This window comes from Erpetoichthys calabaricus, chromosome 9 (genome assembly GCF_900747795.2).
Source record: "Erpetoichthys calabaricus chromosome 9, fErpCal1.3, whole genome shotgun sequence".
Lineage (NCBI taxonomy): Eukaryota > Metazoa > Chordata > Cladistia > Polypteriformes > Polypteridae > Erpetoichthys > Erpetoichthys calabaricus.
In genome coordinates, this window is record NC_041402.2 from 140,297,151 (window position 1) to 140,319,691 (window position 22,541).

Consider the following 22,541-nt stretch of genomic DNA (forward strand, 5'->3'; position numbering starts at 1 on the left):
GCTAAAATGACATAGGACACGATATTGAAAATAGGGTAGCTATGGCATCTCTTTAGACCCCCTTGGTTTACAGAGCAGCCTTTACCAACCTTGCCATGGGAACACAGACATTTTAATGAAACAGAGCAGATCAACATTTTTCCTCTACTTTTCATTGACTGACTGACCCAAACTCCAAATTAAATCTGGTAATATTAACTAGTTATGATACAAAATGGACTGCATCTTCTTCATTATAATTTATTGCACATTTGATTGTGCTATTACTGGCTTAGATCTGGATTTTTTTTGCTGATGGGGAATCACAATTCTTCCATTTTTTAATTGTTGTTTCCATTCTGAGTCTTAATGATGTATCAGTGTTTCATCTCAAGTTATGAAATGCATAACTTTCTCCCAGTCCAAACTCATTACTTTTACATTCACATTGGAAAACTGGATGTTGTGATGCTTCATTTCAGGTGTCAGTATTATGGGGACTCCACATACACACAGCTTCCTCAACTTTAAGTCTTTATGAAGAATGGATTCAACTTACCCATAGCCTATCCCTACAGTGCCTGCTATCTAATGAACCATCACTATTTGATTACAATTCGCTAAACAGTGTCAACATTTTCTGTTATGACTGGTATCATTCTTTAATTTCTCACACTCCTTCCTAAAATGTTTTGACAATCTATATGCCTATTCTAGGATTTTGATACCCAAGGAATTACATTCTGGAATTTATTTTGAATTTTAAGATGTTCTGAGATAGCTGTACATTTTTAGCGTTACACCATGTCACGATTTTGTTTTTCACATGGGCACCCCCACCATATGACGTCATTGACATGACTGTAAATCAGGATGAACACTTCCTGTTATCCATTGGATTGGATAAAAACAATGTATTTTGGTGATCATTTCTTCGGTGTTAATCTACATGCATATGGGGAGAATATGCAAACTCCATGCAGAGAGCACCCAGAATATGTACCATGGTCTCATTAGAAGCGCTGCCACTGTGCCACCATTCTAAAGAATTCATAATCCTTTTTCCTCCACTCTATATGCTAAACTGTATAAGTCTGTTAATATATTTGTTACATTTGTTCTTTAATCATCTATATATCATTTCAACCACATTTGAAATTGTGATTGACTGTGATTAAAAAAAATGTATACAGTTTTCTGAACAATTGGTCACCTAACAAAAGATAACTTACTATTACCAAATCTGATGTTTTTGATTTCATGTTACATTCTGGAAATAGTTAATGCTATTATTATATTGTTATTTTTTTAGTTTCAGTATTATTTGAATAATATGTATCGTTTCCATGTTTACATAACTGATTTGAAGTCAACTTTTGATGACATCACCGGTTTCCTTGTTCCTTATCAGGTGCTCATGCACACACGTACAGCAGCCACCAGCATCTTAAGTTGTCAGATACATTGGATCTTTGTTTCAAAGGAATCTGAACTAAAAATAATGAAACAATTGCAAGAAATAAAGTAAGACTATTTTTGACATTAAATCTACCATGCTGGATTTATTTAGTTTTATGGATAGAACTGCAACCTTACCATTAATTAAAAATCAATGGATTGATTTTCCATGCAAAGCGGTTGAGATTATTAAATACTCACTAAATCAATCCATGGATTTATTAATCCATTAACTTTCATAATAATTAATCTGCCATGAATCTGTCCTTTCAGAAATGGGTGCAAGGTAATAACCAGCGCAGCATGGAATGTTATTCAAGCACAGAATAGACATACTTATCAGGGACGTTTCTGACATGAAAATTCTAGTGAAGCCATACCAGATTGTCCCTATAGGTGCAAAACACCTTTCACTCATTTTTCACATACCTATCACATCACAGACAATAAAATAATAGGATACTGGTGCCTGGTCTATCTCAATTGGCATCAGATCATTGTGATACCTTGTAATATCATCATCATCTGACAAAATACAGCCACAAAAAGCAAGAGCTTCTCAACCACTCACTGCTCAGGAATGTATTTTGGCTAAGAACTGCCTAAATTGAAAAATGAATATACTGTATCAAATTTAGAATCAAACTTCTTTGATGTGAAAAATGACCACCCACAATAACATGTAAAGAAAATGCAGACTTCGCACACTGGACAACTCCAACTACACGCTGCACGTCTGGTAGCAGCAACATTTTATGTGCAGCGAGGTGTTTGCAATGGAAAACATGATTTTCTCCATATATACCTGTTCATTCTGCACCAGGATTTTGTAGTTCTTTGAAGAAGGAACATCCTACTGTTCTCTTCTTTCCTACAAAATGGAAGGAGCACATATAGACTTCCTTAGTGGCTTTTTCCAATTTAGCATAGTCATCCTCAGCAAAAAATCAACATGCGCAGTAATGTCTTGTGAATGATGAATTCCCAATATTGATCTCTTTTTTGTTTTTTTTTTTCAGATCACTGTGGCTGCCTTTGAAGAAGTAGATGCTACTTCTTCAATGGGAAAAAATCTAGCTGGAAGTATGCACTTAAAAACAATAACAACAGGCAGTGCTCATTTCAACATGGGAAAATACATTCAGGCTCCATCGCTAAACTGGGAATTTCAGGTTGCACATACGCACACTTACCTAGAGTTTTACAGAACACTGTGCAGGGCCCTTCAGTCAGCACAAAGACAGTTTCACATACTACAAGGAGCAAGATGTTTTATTAGATAGGTAATTACACTGAGCATATGATAAAAAAATGCTTAAGAAGACAAAGCTAAGGATTTTTATAAACATGTGAATAATAATTTCAATTACTGAGGGAAGTTTATTACTTGTTTTTTGCAATACCTTGTGGGGCTGCGTACCACTGGCTCTTATAGCAGAAATTGTATTGATACATACACTTGAGCTATTTATGAAAATACAATTAAAAAGTGCTTCCTTGTAATATCCCAGTAAATTAGTGAAACAGGATTTGTCCTGTTGAATTTGCTCCATCAATTTTTTGACTCTTTGATATTCAGATTGCATCTGTATATGGTGTCTTCTTAATTCACCCCTTAACTTTGCCTATTCTAAACACTTCTTTCCCCAGATCCACTGTATTCATACAGCCATTAATACTACTATGTATTACTTGATTCTCAAAAAAGGCCACCACCTACCTGTGTGTCCTTCATCTTTTGACAGAGCATACCTTTGCTGATTAGTTTCTTTATAGCATTATATGTTTTGTTCCATACCAGCTCTCTCATTATACCAGAAGCTACAACTATATTTCTTTTTATCATTCTGCGAATGCTGCTTGGTAGAGTGAATTCTTTCAGCTACAGCAAAAGCACAAGACACTCTGAGTTTGACAGTGTTTGGCAATTTCAATGACAGGAAATGAGTCTCCTATGCCGTCTTCCTTCACCAACTCCACTCTCATAATTTCTCTCTGAAACTATCATTGAAGTCCTTGCTATCTTCTGGCTTTCACATTTAAAAGGTTACAACTTGTCAGAAGGGTCTTCTTTAAATTGAGAATGTTGAATTTGAAGCACTGGAGAAGCTAGTTGTGGCAAAAAAAAAAACAAACTTATCTCTCCCTGGAAAAGAAAACCAAGTTTAAGGTGCATGAAGCATTTGTTTAACCGAAACACCATAAAAAAGCACCAGACAGATATTGAGCAGAGCCTTCTTTTGCATTCCAAGTGTCATTGTTGTGGCATCACTATTTTTGGCTTGTTACTTATCTTTTTTTACTAATCTTAGTTATAGTATTAAGAGAACAAACATGCAGGAATGATATTTAAAAGGACCAAGCTCATAGACTATTTTGACCATTACACTGAATATAACTTTTAGAAATGAGATGCAGTGGACTAGTCACTGCTTGGTTACAACATATTACTGTATTTCTGTCTCTGCTGCAGTCATGGCTCAGCGTGCTATCTTACTAAGCATTACAAATATGCTTATATGAAGTTTTATTTACAGTATTTTTGAACAACATAGGAAATTGTGGGTTTATATAAATAGAAAGAAATTTAACAGCATAAGGTTTTAATGTTACACCTGTTTTGTATCAATGTCAGCATAAAGTACAATATAGTACTGAAAACAATAGCAATCGGTCATAGGGTGGTCTCAGATACTCCAACACTAATTTACACTAAGGCAATGGAGATTCACCTGCCTATCTTATTAGCTTGTGAATTGCAGCACTGGAAGAAAACTCACATGGCAATGGGTAGAACACATAATATTGCAAAAACCAATGTTGATCCTTGTAGATGCCATTGAAAAACAACGTAAAAAGAAAATGATGTTTTCAAATCCTTCAAACTACGTCAGGCTGTAAAATTAACTGTCAGAAGTCCTTCTACTACCATTCAACCCCTGCTCATTGTCTGGTACTTCTCTTCTTCCTTTTTCTGCACTGTGCTCAAAGTTTCTCTGTGATCTCATTCATATCTCCTCTACCTGTCAGAAAGCCAGGTTCAATTTTCTATTCGTTGCTGTGTAAGTCTCCCTATAAACCAGTTTCCCTCCACATGTCATTTGTTTCAGTATCTCCTGAAATCTACCCCTCTTTGCTAGGATATCATCATCTCCTGTGTGTGTTGTTTTTTTTAATATTATTGATTTTTTAATAGTGTTTTGTGACACTATTTTCAGCTTAACTTTTTTGTCACTGACCATGTTTTAAATGGCAGCAATGCCCAGAGCATGTATTTGAGAATCATTGTGTCTGTTTAAGATGGCATTGTGCAGCATCAGGCATCCAAGCTTTTGCAGTTGTTAAAAAAATTTCAAAAATGCCTTTAAATGTTAGCATCACTTAGGTAAAAGAATATAAATCATAATTACTTCTTGAAATATTTATTGTTTTTCATTCTGGGTTTGTCCCTGATTGCTTTTTGATTGTGCCTCGTTTCAGTCCCTTGCCTGTTTCTTGACTATTCTTTGGTTTCTTCTCCTCAGATGCTGTATTCTCTCTTCCTTCTGGTCTTTAATTAATTAAAATATTCTTTCTTTTGGATTTGCCTTTATATACAACATAATTGCAGGGTGGATTATGGACACTATTTGTGTTTGTTATTTCTTATGTGCAATTCATTTTTGCTGTTACATATTGATATTTTGAAATAAAAAAACTTCAGATTTCACTGAAAAAATTGACTTTTTGATGTGTTATTAAAATTTGTTTAACAAGGTAATTGCTTCTTTAATAAAGGCACACAGCATTTTTGAAAGCCTGTTTGATAACCATTTTATCCAGCACTGGAGTACACATTTACCAAAAACAGATAGAATGATACTGTATATGGTTAGTAGTGTGCAAGTATGGCAGTGTTAACATTTCATTGGCAAACATATTTTTAAACAGGTTCAGAGTGAAATCCACTTCTACGTATAGCCTGTATCTGTCAAACCCACTGAGATGCTCTTGCAAAAGCAATTTGCAGACTTGTGCTAAAAAATAGTTTACCACTGAATTAATCAGCAATGTACATCACTTATTTTTACTGCCCTTGAGTGTTTCGAACTGAAGCTGGGTATTCATTTATTATTGTTCATTGGGTGTATGATTTCAACATTCACATTTTCAGAAAGAGTACACTATTATCACTATTATTATTAGTATTTTTTCACTGTTTAGTCCTAAATAAACTTGAATCATAAGGCTAAACAAGTTCCATTTAAAATTTTATGATTAGTTTTATCCACTCATTCTCTTTTAAGTTTTGTAATATTGTTGTTTTCAGCAGTACATTTTGAAACAAAGTAAAAAAAAAACAGCTTTGGTTTGTCTTTTCAGAACATAATAATGACCAATAATTACTTCTACATTTACATAAATGTGGCAAAGTAGCCTTAAATTAAAATGTGTTTTTTAATTTAATTTCACTCTTTGCAGTTTTTTTGTATTTGTATTTGGGAATGGCTACATTTCTGAAGAAAAAAAAAAGGAGCCGATATCACATTCATATTCTGTGACATTATTCTCAGATCTTTCCTCTGAAAATAAGTCTTTATGAGTTTTTAGCCCTCATGAATAAGTACATCAGGAATAATGATGAGTTTTGTAATATTAGTGATTTCTCTGGTATTCAACTTGAGGCATCCATTTGCTTGGCATCTGATATGTTATTTTCAAATCTTAACTTCTTAGAGTGAGCACAATTCAAATTCTAACATTGTAAATTTCTTCCCAAGGTGATGGCTGAATGGATAACATATTTATGCTTATACAATGTTATAGCTGTGTTGGAAAGATAATTTGCATATTCAGAAACATATGAGAGTTAATTATTGAGACTTAATTCGCCTCTGGCATATAAAAGGTTGCAGATTTGTCTAAAATTACTTTTTTTTTAAAATGTAATTTTTATTTGCTAGGGATGCTTGATCCACGTTCTAGTGGGAATTCTAGAAGTGGAATCTTGGCCACCAAACAGTACACAGTCCCAGAAAAGAACATAATAGAGAGGTTGCTGAGAAGCTGCCTTAAAACAAAAGGTGCAGGGAGCTGGTGCAGATGGCTCTAGCCTGAAGTCAGTAGCACATATATATGGTATTATGTGACACAACTTCAGGGAGCATACACAGAAATTGAATTTTTATCAATGTAGAACCCTCAAAATGTTTAGATTCCTAGTAACTTCTATAGACTGAATATTGCATAGGTTAAAGTAAACCAAAAATAAACTGACAGGCTTAAATGGGAAACTACTGGATTGCTAAGAAATTGACAGAGATCTCTAAATTGATCAACTGCTTGTGTCCTTTGAACTGTTACTTTTATAGGCAAATTAGAAACTTTGTCAGAAGCAAAGGACCCACTGTCCCTCATCTTTCATGAATATCTGTCACTAAGGTGATGCTGACTAGTTGGATGAAGATCTAGATCCATCTCTGGAGTATATGATTAAATGTTAAGGAATTTAAATCTTGATGATCTTTGGGATAATAAAATAAACATGTCAGTTTAGTATGTGTCAAGCATGCCACAGTTTAACTAAAAATTATGTTGGGACTGCCTATTCACCACATTGCACAAATTTGGGTTCGGCCCAAACATACTGTCCATTGCTAGCTTGCATTAATGACATTATTTTGGACTTCTTCAAACTAGAACATGGTACTTGACAAGTATGCCCCCTATCACTAATGCTCTTTGCAATCTCCATTGAGCCATTGGCTGTTTACTTTTGAAATGCATCAGAGATAAAGGGGATTTTCAGAGAAGGACTTGAATAGAAAATATCACTATATGCAGATGACATGGTACTGAATATATCTGTCCTAAATTAGCAGTCCTAAAAACACTAGCAGATTTTCAAACGATATCCGGACTCAAAATAGATTTGAATAAAAGCGTGGTTTTTCCAATGAACTCTATAGCACACAATACTAGACTGGACACCTTCCCATTTATCTTAGCAGATCAGTTTAAATATCTAGGGGTAAGTAACACATATAAATATAAAGATCTTTTTCAACAAAATTTTGTTTTCTGCATGCAAAAATGTAAACAAGATTTGAATAGATGGTACACCTCTCACATTAGCAGGGAGAATCAACACTGTTAAGATAAACATCCTTCCCAAGTTTCTTTTTCTATTTAAAACCATCCCCATATACATTAACAAATCTTTTTTAAAGAAATTAGATTCAATCATAACCTCATTTATTTGGAATTCGAACATCCACACATTCAAAGGGCAACTGTACAACGATCTAAAGCAGAATGGGGCATAGTACTACCTAACTTTCAATTTTATTACTGGGCAGCAAATATACAAGCCATAAAGACCTGGACATCGACACAAGTTAATGAACATATACAAGCCTGATCTACAATAAAATTAAAATCTTGAGTACTTATTTTATATTCCCTGCTCTGTGCTCCATTAAATACTAACTATCATCAATACACTAATAATCCAATTGCCCTTCATTTATTCTGAATATGGAACCAATGTAGGAAGCACTTTAAGACAGAGAAGCTCTTATCTATTGCACCTCTATATAACAACCACTTTTTTCCACCCTCTCACACATTTAATGCTTAGAAAATGTCTGGGACACTTTGCTAAATGGTACCTGCCCCATTTTATTCACCTTCCACCTATTTCTTTCCAGAAGAAATATTGATGAGTCTTGAAGACTTAGATAGCATCTCCACAATTTATAAAACTATTTTAAAGTCCCTTCCTTTCAAAGATCCCAGGGCACGATGGGGAAAGGATCTTTCACTGAACATTTCAGAAAAGGAGTGGAAGGCAGCCATGCACAGAATACACTCTAGCTACATATGTGTAAAGCACTCAATTATTCTTCTCTCAAGCGTATATATATTGATTAAAACTATCCAAAATGTTTCCAGGGCAAGATTCAACCTGTGAATGTTGCATTTCAAGCTCCCGCCTCATTGGGCGAAATGTTCTGGGTGTGCACCTAATTAACATTGCTTTGGACAAAAACCTTTGATTGCCTATCAGATAGCATTGGTGTCACAATCAATCCTAATCCATTAACAGTTGAGTTTGGTGTACTCCCAGATGGGCTTAAAGTAGAGAAGGACAAATTGATTGTAATCACTTATACCACACAGCTAGCACATAGACCTATCTTGCTCAACTGGAAGAATCCCAACCCACCTGTTATAAGTTAGTGGGTAATGGATGTCCTATACTATTTGAAATTGGAAAAAAATCAAATTATCACTTAGAGAATCTGTTCAAAACTTTTTAAAAATATGTCAGGATTTAATCAATAAAATTTTAGAATTAGCCTCTATATTGGGGAAAAGGATACTCTTTCTTCCTTGGTGCTTCAAAGATTTGCTTTGTTGGCTGGCACTCTCTCTTCTTAAGTTTGATTTGATTGTATGGATTGTTAGTAGCTTTTAATTAAAATCAATAACATAAAACATAACTAAAAATAGTACTTCATTCACGTACTGTACATCTAATTTCAAGTTGTCTAAAATACTGTACAGTAAAATCCAACCAATAGGCAACGTCATCAAGTGTCTGCATAGAGAGGGTACATGTTATGAGAATGCTCTATACTCAAACCATTTTGAGCAAACATTTTGCCTCATATAGCCTTGGATCTAAATCACTCCTAATGCTTTAACAACATTTGTTAGAGTAATGTCAGACAGGAATAATATCGTGCTATGAAAAATCTGATATAATGTCCAATACTACATTACATGCACTTATTTTACTCAACTGGAAAAATCGTAATCCATCATTCAATACTCAGTGTGTAAGAGATGTCCTATATTGTCTCAAATTAGAATAAAATCTGTTTTTTCAGTAGGATCTCTTCACCAGTTTGCCAAACCGATTAATGTTAATTCTAAAGTAAGCATGCCAGGCCTGTGATGAATCTTTTTAGTTTAACTGCTCATTTATTCTACATGAAGAACCACTTAAAATATGGGTGTTTTATATCGTACTAGCTACTGCACCTGACAAAGACAGGTAACAGAATAATTAATAATTAAAAATGTGTGTTATCTGTTTACCTATGTGTATCTTCAATGCCCTTTATTCTGTATACACATGTGCCTGAACCTCTGTTCACCAGTGTTCCCTATTGTGAGCACGGTCCTACAAAGCCTGTTTCTGAGATTCTGTTACTATTTTCATTTCACCTCCTGCTCAGTTTTATACTTGCTGCCTTTGACAGCGACTCTCTCAGCATGCACCTTTATTAATTCTTCTGCATCTTATACTCACACTTCCTCTTATGTCACATCACCACCACCAACAACAACATTTATTTATGTAGCATTTTTCATACAAATGATGTAGCTCAAAGTGCTTTACAAGATGGAAAATGAAAAAAAGAAAGAAAAAAATATATAAAGATAAAGTTAGACAATACTAATTAACAAAGAATAAAGTAAGGCCCGATGGTCGGGGAGGACAGAAAAACAAAAAAAAAAAAAACTCCAGTGGGCTGGAGAAAAAAACAAAATCTGAAGGGGTTCCATGGCCACAAGACCTCCCAGCCCCCTCTACCTGACATAAATGATCTCAATCAGTCCTCATGGTTTTCATGCTTCACGTGGAAGGCTTAGACGATGATGGTCATGTGGACCTCTGGTCTTCAATCCATCAAAGTAGGGACTGCATGGTGCCTTGATCAGGTGGTGGTGGCACAGATCATCACCACAGAAAACCAGAAAGAGAAAGTAAGGGTTAGTACGGATTTTGGAGCCATGAAAAAAAAAAAAAAATTAAATGCGTATACAGAATATCAGGGTTACACTAAAATGAAGCTATGAGAAAGCCATGTTAAGAAAGACAAACTGAACAATCAGATTGCTCTATGAGAATGGACACACAGGCCTTAGTGTTTTATTGTATAGTAGATAGTTCTCTAAGTTAGGTAGAGGCTAAACGTAAATAGCATTATTTTAGGAAAAAAATGTTTTTTAAATGAATAATTTCAGCAAACAACTGGATAACAAACATATGGATTACGCTACACTTGTAACATAAGATTTTTTTTTCTTTTTCCATGGATGTTTTTCACATTATTTGCCATTGTACAGCATTGGTCACTACTGACTTGTTATATCATAAAGTTCTTTTTCTCAATTCTGCATTAAAACATAAGATGAACGTTTTTCTCAGCCAGCACTACAAAGTCTGTGGGGAAAGCACGCAATGTGCTATAAAATTAATAATAACTAAGGTCTGGGTATCCAGTCCCTCAGAGCAATCTGATTGGTCGGTTTGGCTTTGGTGATATTATTGAATGAGGAAGTGAGAACGTCAGAGACATATTTAAGAAAAGGGGCATAGGAGACACATTGGGAGAGTCCCTTTCAAAGACAGAAAATATAAAACTGGACAGAAGGCGACAAAAGTGCCTCAAAAATAATGACCTGTTCCAGTTTTACAGGAATGTGCTTGAGAGAGGGAGCACCAATGAAGAGATGTTCAGACTACAGAGGAAAGGCATTGGAGGTACACATATGGCAAGAGATAGCAAACATTTTAAAATTATTCTATTAGATAGATAGATAGATAGATAGATAGATAGATAGATAGATAGATAGATAGATAGATAGATAGATAGATAGATAGATAGATAGATAGATAGATACTTTATTAATCCCAATGGGAAATTCACATTCTTCAGCAGCAGCATACTGATACAATAAATAATATTAAATTAAAGAATGATAACAATGCAGGTGAAAAACAGACAATAACTATGTATAATGTTGAATGTTAATCTGTCAGTGGAGCAGGACAGTGACAGCAGTCTGTCGCTGAAGCTGCTCTTCTGTCTGGAGATGATACTATTAAGTGGATGCAGTGGATTCTCCATAATTGATAGGAGCCTGCTGAGCGCCCTTCGCTCTGCCACAGATGTTAAACTGTCCAGCTCCATGCCAACAATAGAGCTTGCCTTCCTCACCAGTTTGTCCAGATGTGAGGCGTCTTTCCTTTTAATGCTGCCTCCCCAGCACACCACTGCGTAGAAGAGGGCGCTCGCCACAACTGTCTGATAGAACATCTGCAGCATCTTATTGCAGATGTTGAAGGACGCCAGCCTTCTAAGGTAGTATAACGGCTCTGTCCTTTCTTGCACAGCGCATCAGTATTGGCAGTCCAGTCTAATTTATCATCCAGCTGCACTCCCAGATATTTATAGGTCTGCACCATCTGCACACAGTCACCTTTGATGATCACTGGGTCTATGAGGGGTCTGGGCCTCCTAAAATCCACCACCAGACTCCGAGTTGTATTGGAAGTCCGATGTATATAGGCTGAACAGGACCGGAGAAAGTTCAGTCCCCTGTGGCGCTCCTGTGTTGCTGACCACAATGTCAGACGTGCAGTTCCCAAGACGCACATACTGAGGTCTGTCTTTAAGATAGTCCACGATCCATGCCACTAGGTATGAATCTAATCCCATCTCTGTCAGCTTGTCCCTAAGGAGCAGAGGTTGGATTGTGTTGAAGGCGCTAGAAAAGTCTAGAAACATAATTCTTACAGCACCACTACCTCTGTCCAAGTGAGAGAGGGATTGGTGTAGCATATAGATGATGGCATCCTCTGCTCCCACCTTCTCCTGATATGCAAACTGCAGAGGGTCAAGGGCGTGTTGAACCTGTGGCCTAAGGTGGTGAAGCAGCAGCCTCTCCATGGTCTTCATCACATGTGATGTCAGAGCAACAGGCCTGTCTTTGACAGGTTCAGTGGCTAGTAATATACATAAATATAGCAAAAAATCATATATATCTGGACAACTGTTTAAAGTATAAATCACAGTGATGTGCTAATCATGTGCATTTTGTGTCTTGGTTGCTATCAAGCTACGTACGTCCAAGTTTTATGACATGTGGCATCATGGTTGCTGCCTATTTAAGAACTAGCCATGTGTTGAAGGATGCCCAGTCTTTATTTGTGTGAAGGAAAACCAACATATGAAAGAATAAAGGAGGTTCTTGACCAAAAATCTTTTCAGGAATATTCTGAAACTGACTTTTGTTAGTTTAGTGACTTTGTTGTTAATCTCAGATATTTAATGTTTTGACCCTTGACACATCCCTCACATTGCTCTTTATATTTACACCTCTCAGTTTCTCCTCTCTTCATGATCAAGACAGTCACTGGGTTGCAAATATGGACACAGTCATTTTCTGCTTGGAATTTGCAAATTCTGCAAATATCTGAGTTAGCTTTCCTCCCACAACCCAAAAACCTGTGTGTGTTAGGTTTCTGAGCCATTCTAAACTGCCCCAGTGTGAGCGTGTGTATGTATACACTGGTGCTCTGTCCAAAACTGGTAACTTTCTTGCACTAGGGTAGGCTATAACTGCATATGACATTCAAATAGATTTAAAGGAATTGAGAATATTATTATTATTATTATTTTTATTTTACATTCAGAAAACGTTGACATGATATAATGCAAAATTTTAATAAATTAAATCAAACAATTTTTTTAATTCTTCTCAAAACTGACGAAGGTCACTACTTATCTAAATATTTATAGAGCATTAAAAAGGGGATACAGCTAAATACAACAGTAAGTGAAAATACAGAAAGTCTTTTGTCAAAAAGTTACATGTCCATTTGTTGCTTCTGACACTGCTTGCTTTTATTCAAAGCACAATGACTCTATTATGAGGGATGAAAAGACAAAATGGTTATGTATGGAATCACCCTTCTAATGTAGGTTTGACAGCCTCTCTATTGTTATCATTTTTGCAGTACTGACTCTGTGCAGGAATGTGCACAATTGGGTGTGTTTAGAATTAAAGGAATTATAAGATATTTAACTCCCTGCCCTCTCCCAATATGAATTTATTGAAAATAAGAGGATTGTCTAGTTTAGCTATTTTAAGCACATTGTGAAAGGGGCAGTTAGTAGGGGCACTTTTTATGTGGCTGTGTATCCTGTAGCAAGATAATTTTACATATTTGTATTTAAAATTATATTAATTGCATGAAATAAAATAGCACATTTGTATGAAAAATAAATACAAACTGGGCTAATTGAAACCTATAAATGTATAAAATGTATTGGAATTATTGAGGTGAGCAGCACATTAAGAACAATGTAAGCTATATATATATATGTTTTTACTGGTTATACAGTGCTACAATGGATTCATGTAAATCGCTGCAGAACATGCGTTAATGAACATTTTTTACTTTATTATTTCTTCAAACTTATTTTCTCTATATTCCTGCAATGGAATGAATTTTAATGTGTATTCAAACCAATTTAGTTAGAGTAATTATGTACATTTATGAAAACCGGCATATGTTACAATAAAGAAATTCGTAATAGTCAAATCAGATAAAACTGCAGTGCGGTGTCACACTTGTTATTTTCTTTGTTGAGAATCAACAAGTAGAATTTTCATCTGATTAAGAAATCAAAGTTGGTGGATCACTTTTGCATTTTTGTTCTATTAGAATCAATGATTCGGTTAGTAAGCCAACTAAAAATTGCTTATGGCTTCTCACTCAATAAAGAATGGCTGTATCATTAAGTCCCAGTGAACCATCTTCCTGTCAAGCACTGCCCAGTTACCATTCATTCACCAGAGCTGAATGGGAACTGACCTGCAACACAGGATGTTGGAGTAGAATCTCAGGTGCATTTGCTTGTACCCCATTTCTATCACTTGGTGTGATGTGTGCTGACAAAGATGTGAAAAGAAAGTGGTGGGCTAGAAAGAAATGAAATCGGAGTTGAAAAGAAGCTAGGGAAACTTTAATATCAAGTATCAAAACCCAAACAAATCCATAAAACTCATAGTCTAAATACTTTATGGAAGTCAAGTCTTAAGTTAGAAAGGATATCATACAACTAAGCTCAACATGTTAAACAAAACTCAAAGGAAATTAACTTATTGCCAAGGTCTAAATGTTTTAAACTGAAATGAACGTAAAAGAGCAGACATGTTTTAACATTTATCCACAATCTTGGACAACTTGACAGTGCATGAAGCTGTCCTTTATACCAGTATGACAATAGCTTCACACATTTCAGAGTTGTCACAATGCTCATGAAAACAAAATGACAGCTTGTAATAAATGAAGTAAGACATTAAATAAGTTTAACCATGTCAAAGCAAAATCAAAAGTGAATGGAAGAATTGAATTCTCCATGTGCAAAAACCCCTAAAACAGAACAATTGTATTCATAGTTGCTAAGGTAGGCTGGCAATAAAAATCAAAATACCTTAAATTGATAACAGTGCAAAGGAGAGGGTCTGAATAACATTTTTCTCAACTTCAATGATCTCAAAATCTTTGCTTTCAGTTGAAGAAACATCTTGTAATAATTCAGCATCAGTGTATCACAAGGTGACTTCCTCTTTCTAGCATAGCAACTTTAAGTAGAGAAATTTCATCAGTTATCATCTCCCACTCCAGGAAAGTCAGTGTGGTTTCCCATATTTGACGGAGTGCTATTAGCAAAGATTCAAATGTTGCCATTCAATGAGCAAAAGCTGTTTGCTGAAATGGGACTTTAATTTGTTTAGTGTGTGACCCACAAATATAGATGACTACTCTCTAGATCCTCTACCTGCATCTCTTCTTGAATCTTAAGGATGCTGGAAGAGTGATTGACCACACTGCTGTTTTTGACGCTGGTGAATATAACAAAATGTCCATATAATTATGCTGGACTGAAAGGAACCTTTACTTTTGGATATTACTTTATCTCACTTACAACATGTAAGAAAATTTCTTTGATGGTGAATCACACTTCTGGTATTCACATCTCTGTAGAATCGCTCAAGACTTGCCTTTCCTGTACTTCTTTTAAAAATGACATAGTTATTGTGTTTACTTCATCTGTTAACATGACCTTTATATTCCAATTCGAATAATGATAACACTCAGCTGTATACAAATATTCACTCCTTGATGCTCATTAATAATGATGAGTGAACTGTAATGAAATCAGTTCACCTTGCGTTCTCTGAAATCGCACAGATGTTCAGAACTTTCACCACAATCAGCAAAATGCATTGAAGACAGTGTGGAAGGAGAGTCTGAAGTAGTTTTGAGCGTATGATTATGGTGTGTGACCAGCCGAGGGCGCTCCAGCCACCCAAACCTGACACAAACAGACAGCAGGACTGTAAGTTCCAGCACAGAACACATTTTTATTCATGTGGGGAAGCGCTTTTCCCTCGCTCCCCACAGCAGACAGTACAAAGCACCAAGCACAATAAGTACACAGTCCTTTGTTCTTTGCTCTTCTTCTCTCTCTGTCTCTCTTCTTCGCCTCCACTCCTCATCCAGCAAGCTTTGCCCTCTCACTCAACTCTGCCTCCTGGAGTAGTGGCAGCTGGCTCCTTTTTTAGGGCACCCAGAAGTGCTCCTGGTGTCCAGTGATCTTCTTCCAGCAAAACTTCCGGGTGTGGTGGAAGTGCTACAACAAAAGGCTCAGTTGTTCTTCCAACACCCCCTGGTGGCACCCACGAAATCCAACATGTTTGCTCAAAACTTCAACTCCCATGGGGCCCTGTGGGAGTCCGGGGGTTGCCACCTAGTGACCCAGAGGAGGAAATTCCCTGAGTCCGCTCTCTCCCCATAATAATTACATCCTGGCCAGATCCGTGACAGGTGCAATGGGTTTTTTAGGAGTTCCTGATGGCTGGGTAAGCAGCTGCCAACTGTGTTGACCCAATTATTGTGGCCAAAATTGTGACCTGAGCTGTGAGGCACCAGTGCTAGTCGCTGCGCCTCCTTTAGACAAAATTTTTAAAAAATTTAATATCAGAACAGTAACATTTCTAGCAGTCAGTTGCAGACAGGAAGCATGAATTCACTAAGGCTTGCACATCACAAATTCAATAGCAGGTACTCGGTTCTCTAACCCAAAAGTACAGTTTATTTTTCTTTCCCTGATCCTTCTGCTCATTCATTGCCTCAGCTTCCAAATAAGTGTAACACTAAAGTACGTGGCTTCTTCACACTGTCCTGTTTGTATCAACTGCTCAGCACTCTGGGTAATACTATTAAAGGGGTGGGGTCATGTATCACACAGAGGTCACATGTAAGTCCATACAACAAGACACTACCTTTGAGACACAAATACACTAGCACATTTCAAGTTTCCTTCTGTGTGCGTGTTTTGGGTTTAAATGTATTTTAACATTTTCCACTCATTTTTAGCCCACTGCTAGGATCAATGTTGTATACTTTGTCTATACCATGTAAACATGTTGATCATTTTATGCTGGTTTTCATGCTGTTCAGGGCCCTGTTATGCACCGCTTAGTAAATATTAATTCAGCTTTCTATCTCCACTCTCTAGAACTTTGTTCAAAGGATATCTGTGAAGTTCCATCTGTGTAGGTTGCTATCCTGTAATCTGCTTTAAATTATATTAAAAATTCCATCTGTTTGTTACAAATACAAAAGAAATGGCATCCTGAGATCCTGCAGCCATTCAAGAAAAATCACCTGAATGCTCAAGCACATCCTTATTTAAGCAATTGGTATTAGTTAGAAAGTACTTTATTTGTCCCAAGGGGAAATTTAACAATTTTATTTGTTAGGAAGTAATATTTGTAATTCATTTAATATTGCTAAATAAGCAAGAAGTGACTTACATATCTGCAGTATATTTTAGAAGGGTTAAAAAATGGTAAACATCTTTTAACAACAGTTTGAAATCTGCTTAACATGATTCAAAATGATCTTAAAATATTTTGGAAATGTATATAAAGATCTGATTATATGTATATTTTATTTGAAGATAAACAAACATGTATATGTGCATTTAAATCAAGTTCATGGAGATATCTCTAGGTGTTGGATGAAATTTCAACCTTCATTGCCGAAATAATAAATAATAATTGAGAATAACAGAAAAACAAAACACTACAATAGCAAAAACAATAAGAAAAAACCCACTGATATGAACATATTACTGTGTATTATAGTATATAGTGTGTATAGAACCCAACAGAACATTTTTATGAATACATTTTTTCATATTTAGTTATATTTCACATAATTTTGCCTTCGTTTTGTTTTTTATCCTCTGCACTAAAGCAGATATTGAGTCAAGAAAAACAAACATACTCTTTTTCATTACAGAACCATAAAAAATTCACACACTTATTAAAAATATCTGTATTTAGCAATGCAATGTTAAATCTAAAAAGGACAGCTGTAAATGGGATTTCAGTACAGTGTGATTCACTAAAATAAGTGGAAGTCAACAAAGATGAATTGAATGAATCACACGCATCTGATGTTACACATGTAATAATTTATGTGCAGCATACCGTGCTAGTTTTGCGCTGCTTTCATCTTTTCATGAGGCTTCACAAAAAGAATCTGAAGTTTTTTTCAGGATGACAATTAAAATCCTGATAATCCTGCAGTTCACTCTTCTCCCTATTCAATTTAAAATACAGTCAACATCAAAACCTCCAGCCACAAGCAAGAGTCCTCATCTTCTCAGAAGGGATGGGCAATATGACCTCTAATTGATGTCGGGACAGTTTACCACATTTAAATCAATAACAATTAATTGTAATAGCTTAACAATCCAAGTTCAGAAAAGACACTTTTTTAATAGTGTTTAGCTGTCATGGCACCCAGATATCTGCACTTGTGCACTGCATTATATGACGTGCTGAAAGATAATATTCTAAATATGCAAAATTATTAAAGCTATCTCAATGTCATAATTTGTGAAAATACAAACACTATTGTTTATTTAACATGTATGGAACATTTTAACATACTGCACAATGCACATTTAAAGTTATGAATATTTAACTGCATTTCATGAATATGGGCGGCACGGTGGCGCAGTGGTAGCGCTGCTGCCTCGCAGTTAGGAGACCCGGGTTCGCTTCCCGGGTCCACCCTGCGTGGAGTTTGCATGTTCTCCCCGTGTCTGCGTGGGTTTCCTCCGGGCGCTCCGGTTTCCTCCCACAGTCCAAAGACATGCAGGTTAGGTGGATTGGTGATTCTAAATTGGCCCTAGTGTGTGCTTGGTGTGTGGGTGTGTTTGTGTGTGTCCTGCGGTGGGTTGGCACCCTGCCCGGGATTGGTTCCCTGCCTTGTGCCCTGTGTTGGCTGGGATTGGCTCCAGCAGACCCCCGTGACCCTGTGTTCGGATTCAGCGGGTTGGAAAATGGATGGATGGATTTCATGAATATTCAGTCTAACTAAATTGACGTTTTTTGGGGCCATTACTGTCACATGTTCAAAGTACAGTGAAATTCTTACTTTCATGTGCATGCAGTGTGGGCAGGTCTGGCTCTAGTTTGTTAGTTTCTCTCAGTTGAACAGTAAATGGTGCCCCCATGCCACCCCAACCAATCATATGACCCTTTCTATGACATATGGTCTCATAAATATAGGATTATTGCTATTTTACCCTTTGATATAGTTTTACCTGTGTAATATTTTGTTTCAAATCTGGTAGTTTAAATGGACTATGAGCTGATTTATACATTCACATTTATGTATGCATTTTATTTTGACTAATGGTATACATTTGTTTTAGTGAAGTTTAAAATTCTTGATAAATGTTTTCAAAGAAAGCTAGTAGTTTAGATATTAAGCAAATGAATGTAAATGTGCCTTAGCATTTTAGAACTGAGTTTATTTTATTTAAAAATGCATAAATCAGCAATCTTGCATCCGGCGCCGCCGTGAGTGGCAGCCTTTTCAGCAGCTCCGTGTATGACTGTATATGTATGTGTACTTTTCTACTTTTATTTTTCTATTTTTATTTATTGATCACTCCTATTACTTTATTTTATGTGGATTCGTTCCCTGGACACACTTACTTTTACAACGTGGGCATGGATTTTAACACGCCGAGACTCGCCTATTCAAGTACTCAACTTCGGGCGCTGAGAACAAATGCCAGTGCCGGTGTGGTTCCATATTTACCCGACGAGGTAAGAAGGCGGTATCGTGGCAGCAGAGCCGGCACTAAGCTAAAAAAGAAGCGGCTTGCGAGAAAGTGGCGTTTCAAGCCTTCGGTGCCTTCTGTGATTCTGGGGAATGTAAACTCAATCTCAAATAAGATCGACGAACTGGCTGCGCTGGTGAAAAATGTCAGGACCTACAGAGAATGCAGTTTGTTGTGTTTCTGCGAAACGTGGCTAAATAACACCATCCCAGATGCCAACGTGGAGCTACCCGGGTTTAGCACAGTTAGAGCGGACAGAGATGCAAGTACCTGTGGTAAGCACAAAGGAGGAGGACTCGCTCTCTATGTTAATACACGGTGGTGTCACTCTGGACATGTTAACGTCAAAATCTCCACTTGCTGCAGGGATATCGAACTGTTGGCCGTAAGTTTACGTCCCTACTATTTGCCCAGAGAGTTTGGACATGTCATTGTTGTTATTGTATACATTCCTCCTCGGGCAGACGTGGAGTCAGCGAGTGACATCATCCATTCCGCTGTTGCTAAGTTACAAACGCAGCACCCAGAGGCACTTGTGCTAATCGCTGGAGACTTTAACCATGTGACGCTGGACAAAACATCGCCTGCATTCTCCCAGTATGTGGACTGTAACACCCGGGGAAATAAGACTATTGATTTACTGTATGCAAACGTTAAAGACGCATACAGCGCCACCCCGCTGCCTGCGCTTGGGAAAGGAGATCATAACCTGGTTCAGCTTCAGCCTCACTATAAACCAAAAGTTAGAGTCCTACCTACAACCACACGATCATTCAGGAAGTGGACTCCGGAGGCTGAGAATACTCTGAGAGAACTTTTTGGAACTACAGACTGGGATATCCTGCAGGGATCTCATAATGAGAACATTGAGGAAGTTGTTGACTGCACTACTGACTACATCAACTTCTGTATGGACATTGTAGTTCCAGTAAGAACTGTACGCTGCTATGCTAACAACAAGCCATGGATTACAAGTGACATCAAGGGCCTTTTGAATCAGAAGAAAAGGGCTTTTTAAGACGGTGATCAGCATGAGCTCAAGCGCGTGCAGAAGGAACTCCGAGTCCAACTCAGGGCGGCGAAGGAGCAGTACAGGAGAAAGCTGGAGCAGAAGTTGCAGAATAACAGCATGAAGGAAGTGTGGGATGGGATGAAGATCATCACTGGCTGCAGCTCGAAGCGGGGGTACCACCATTGAGAGAGACGTGAAGAGAGCAAACCAAATGAACAACTTTTTTAACAGGTTTGACCACCCTAACCCACTCTCACTCTCACCTCGGAGTACTGCACCCTCCACACATCCTTCTGCTGATACCAGCATAGGAAAAACATCCCCACCCATAATAACAACAGCGCAAGTGAGCAGAGAGCTGAGGAGACTTCGTGCCAGCAAAGCAGCGGGTCCAGATGGAGTATCGCCACGACTGCTGAAGGTCTGTGCATCGGAGCTGGGGGGTCCTCTACAGCGCATCTTCAACCTGAGCCTGGAACAGGGGAGAGTCCCGAGGCTTTGGAAAACATCTTGTATCACCCCAGTCCCAAAGGTATCACGTCCTAGTGAGCTGAATGACTTTCGGCCTGTTGCTCTGACATCACATGTGATGAAGACCATGGAGAGGCTGCTGCTTCACCACCTTAGGCCACAGGTTCAACACGCCCTTGACCCTCTGCAGTTTGCATATCAGGAGAAGGTGGGAGCGGAAGATGCCATCATCTATATGCTACACCGATCCCTCTCTCACTTGGACAGAGGCAGTGGTGCTGTAAGAATTATGTTTCTAGACTTCTCTAGCGCCTTCAACACAATCCAACCTCTGCTCCTTAGGGACAAGCTGACAGAGATGGGATTAGATTCATACCTAGTGGCATGGATCGTGGACTATCTTAAAGACAGACCTCAGTATGTGCGTCTTGGGAACTGCACGTCTGACATTGTGGTCAGCAACACAGGAGCGCCACAAGGGACTGTACTTTCTCCGGTCCTGTTCAGCCTATATACATCGGACTTCCAATACAACTCGGAGTCCTGCAATGTGCAAAAGTTCGCTGATGACACTGCTATCGTGGGCTGTATCAGGAATGGGCTGGAGGAGGAGTATAGGGACCTAATCAATGACTTTGTTAAATGGTCCGACTCAAACCACCTACACCTGAACACCAGCAAAACCAAGGAGCTGGTGGTGGATTTTAGGAGGCCCAGACCCCTCATAGACCCAGTGATCATCAAAGGTGATTGTGTGCAGATGGTGCAGACTTATAAATATCTGGGAGTGCAGCTGGATGATAAATTAGACTGGACTGCCAATACTGATGCGCTGTGCAAGAAAGGACAAAGCCGGTTATACTTTCTTAGAAGGCTGGCTTCCTTCAACATCTGCAATAAGATGCTGCAGATGTTCTATCAAACAGTTGTGGCGAGCGCCCTCTTCTACGCAGTGGTGTGCTGGGGAGGCAGCATTAAGAAGAAAGACGCCTCACGCCTGGACAAACTGGTGAGGAAGGCAGGCTCTATTGTTGGCATGGAGCTGGACAGTTTAACATCTGTGGCAGAGCGAAGGGCGCTCAGCAGGCTCCTATCAATTATGGAGAATCCACTGCATCCACTAAATAATGTCATCTCCAGACAGAAGAGCAGCTTCAGCGACAGACTGCTGTCACTGTCCTGCTCCACAGACAGATTGAGGAGATCGTTCCTCCCCCAAACTATGCGACTCTTTAATTCCACCAGGGGGGGTAAACGTTAATATTTAACATTATACATAGTTATTGTCTGTTTTTTTTTTTTTTTTTCACCTGTATTATCATTCTTTAATTTAATATTATTTATTGTATCAGTATGCTGCTGCTGAAGAATGTGAATTTCCCATTGGGATTAATAAAGTATCTATCTATCTATCTATCTATCTATCTATCTATCTATCTATCTATCTATCTATCTATCTATAAATAGAAATATAACAATATACTGTACAAATATAACCATAATAAATATTTAATAACTTGATAGAATTCTAATTCTAAAAAGTAAACAACAATAATATGTTTATTAAAGTTATTTATAACTATAACAATACACATTAGTGTAATTCAAGACATGCTTTTTTT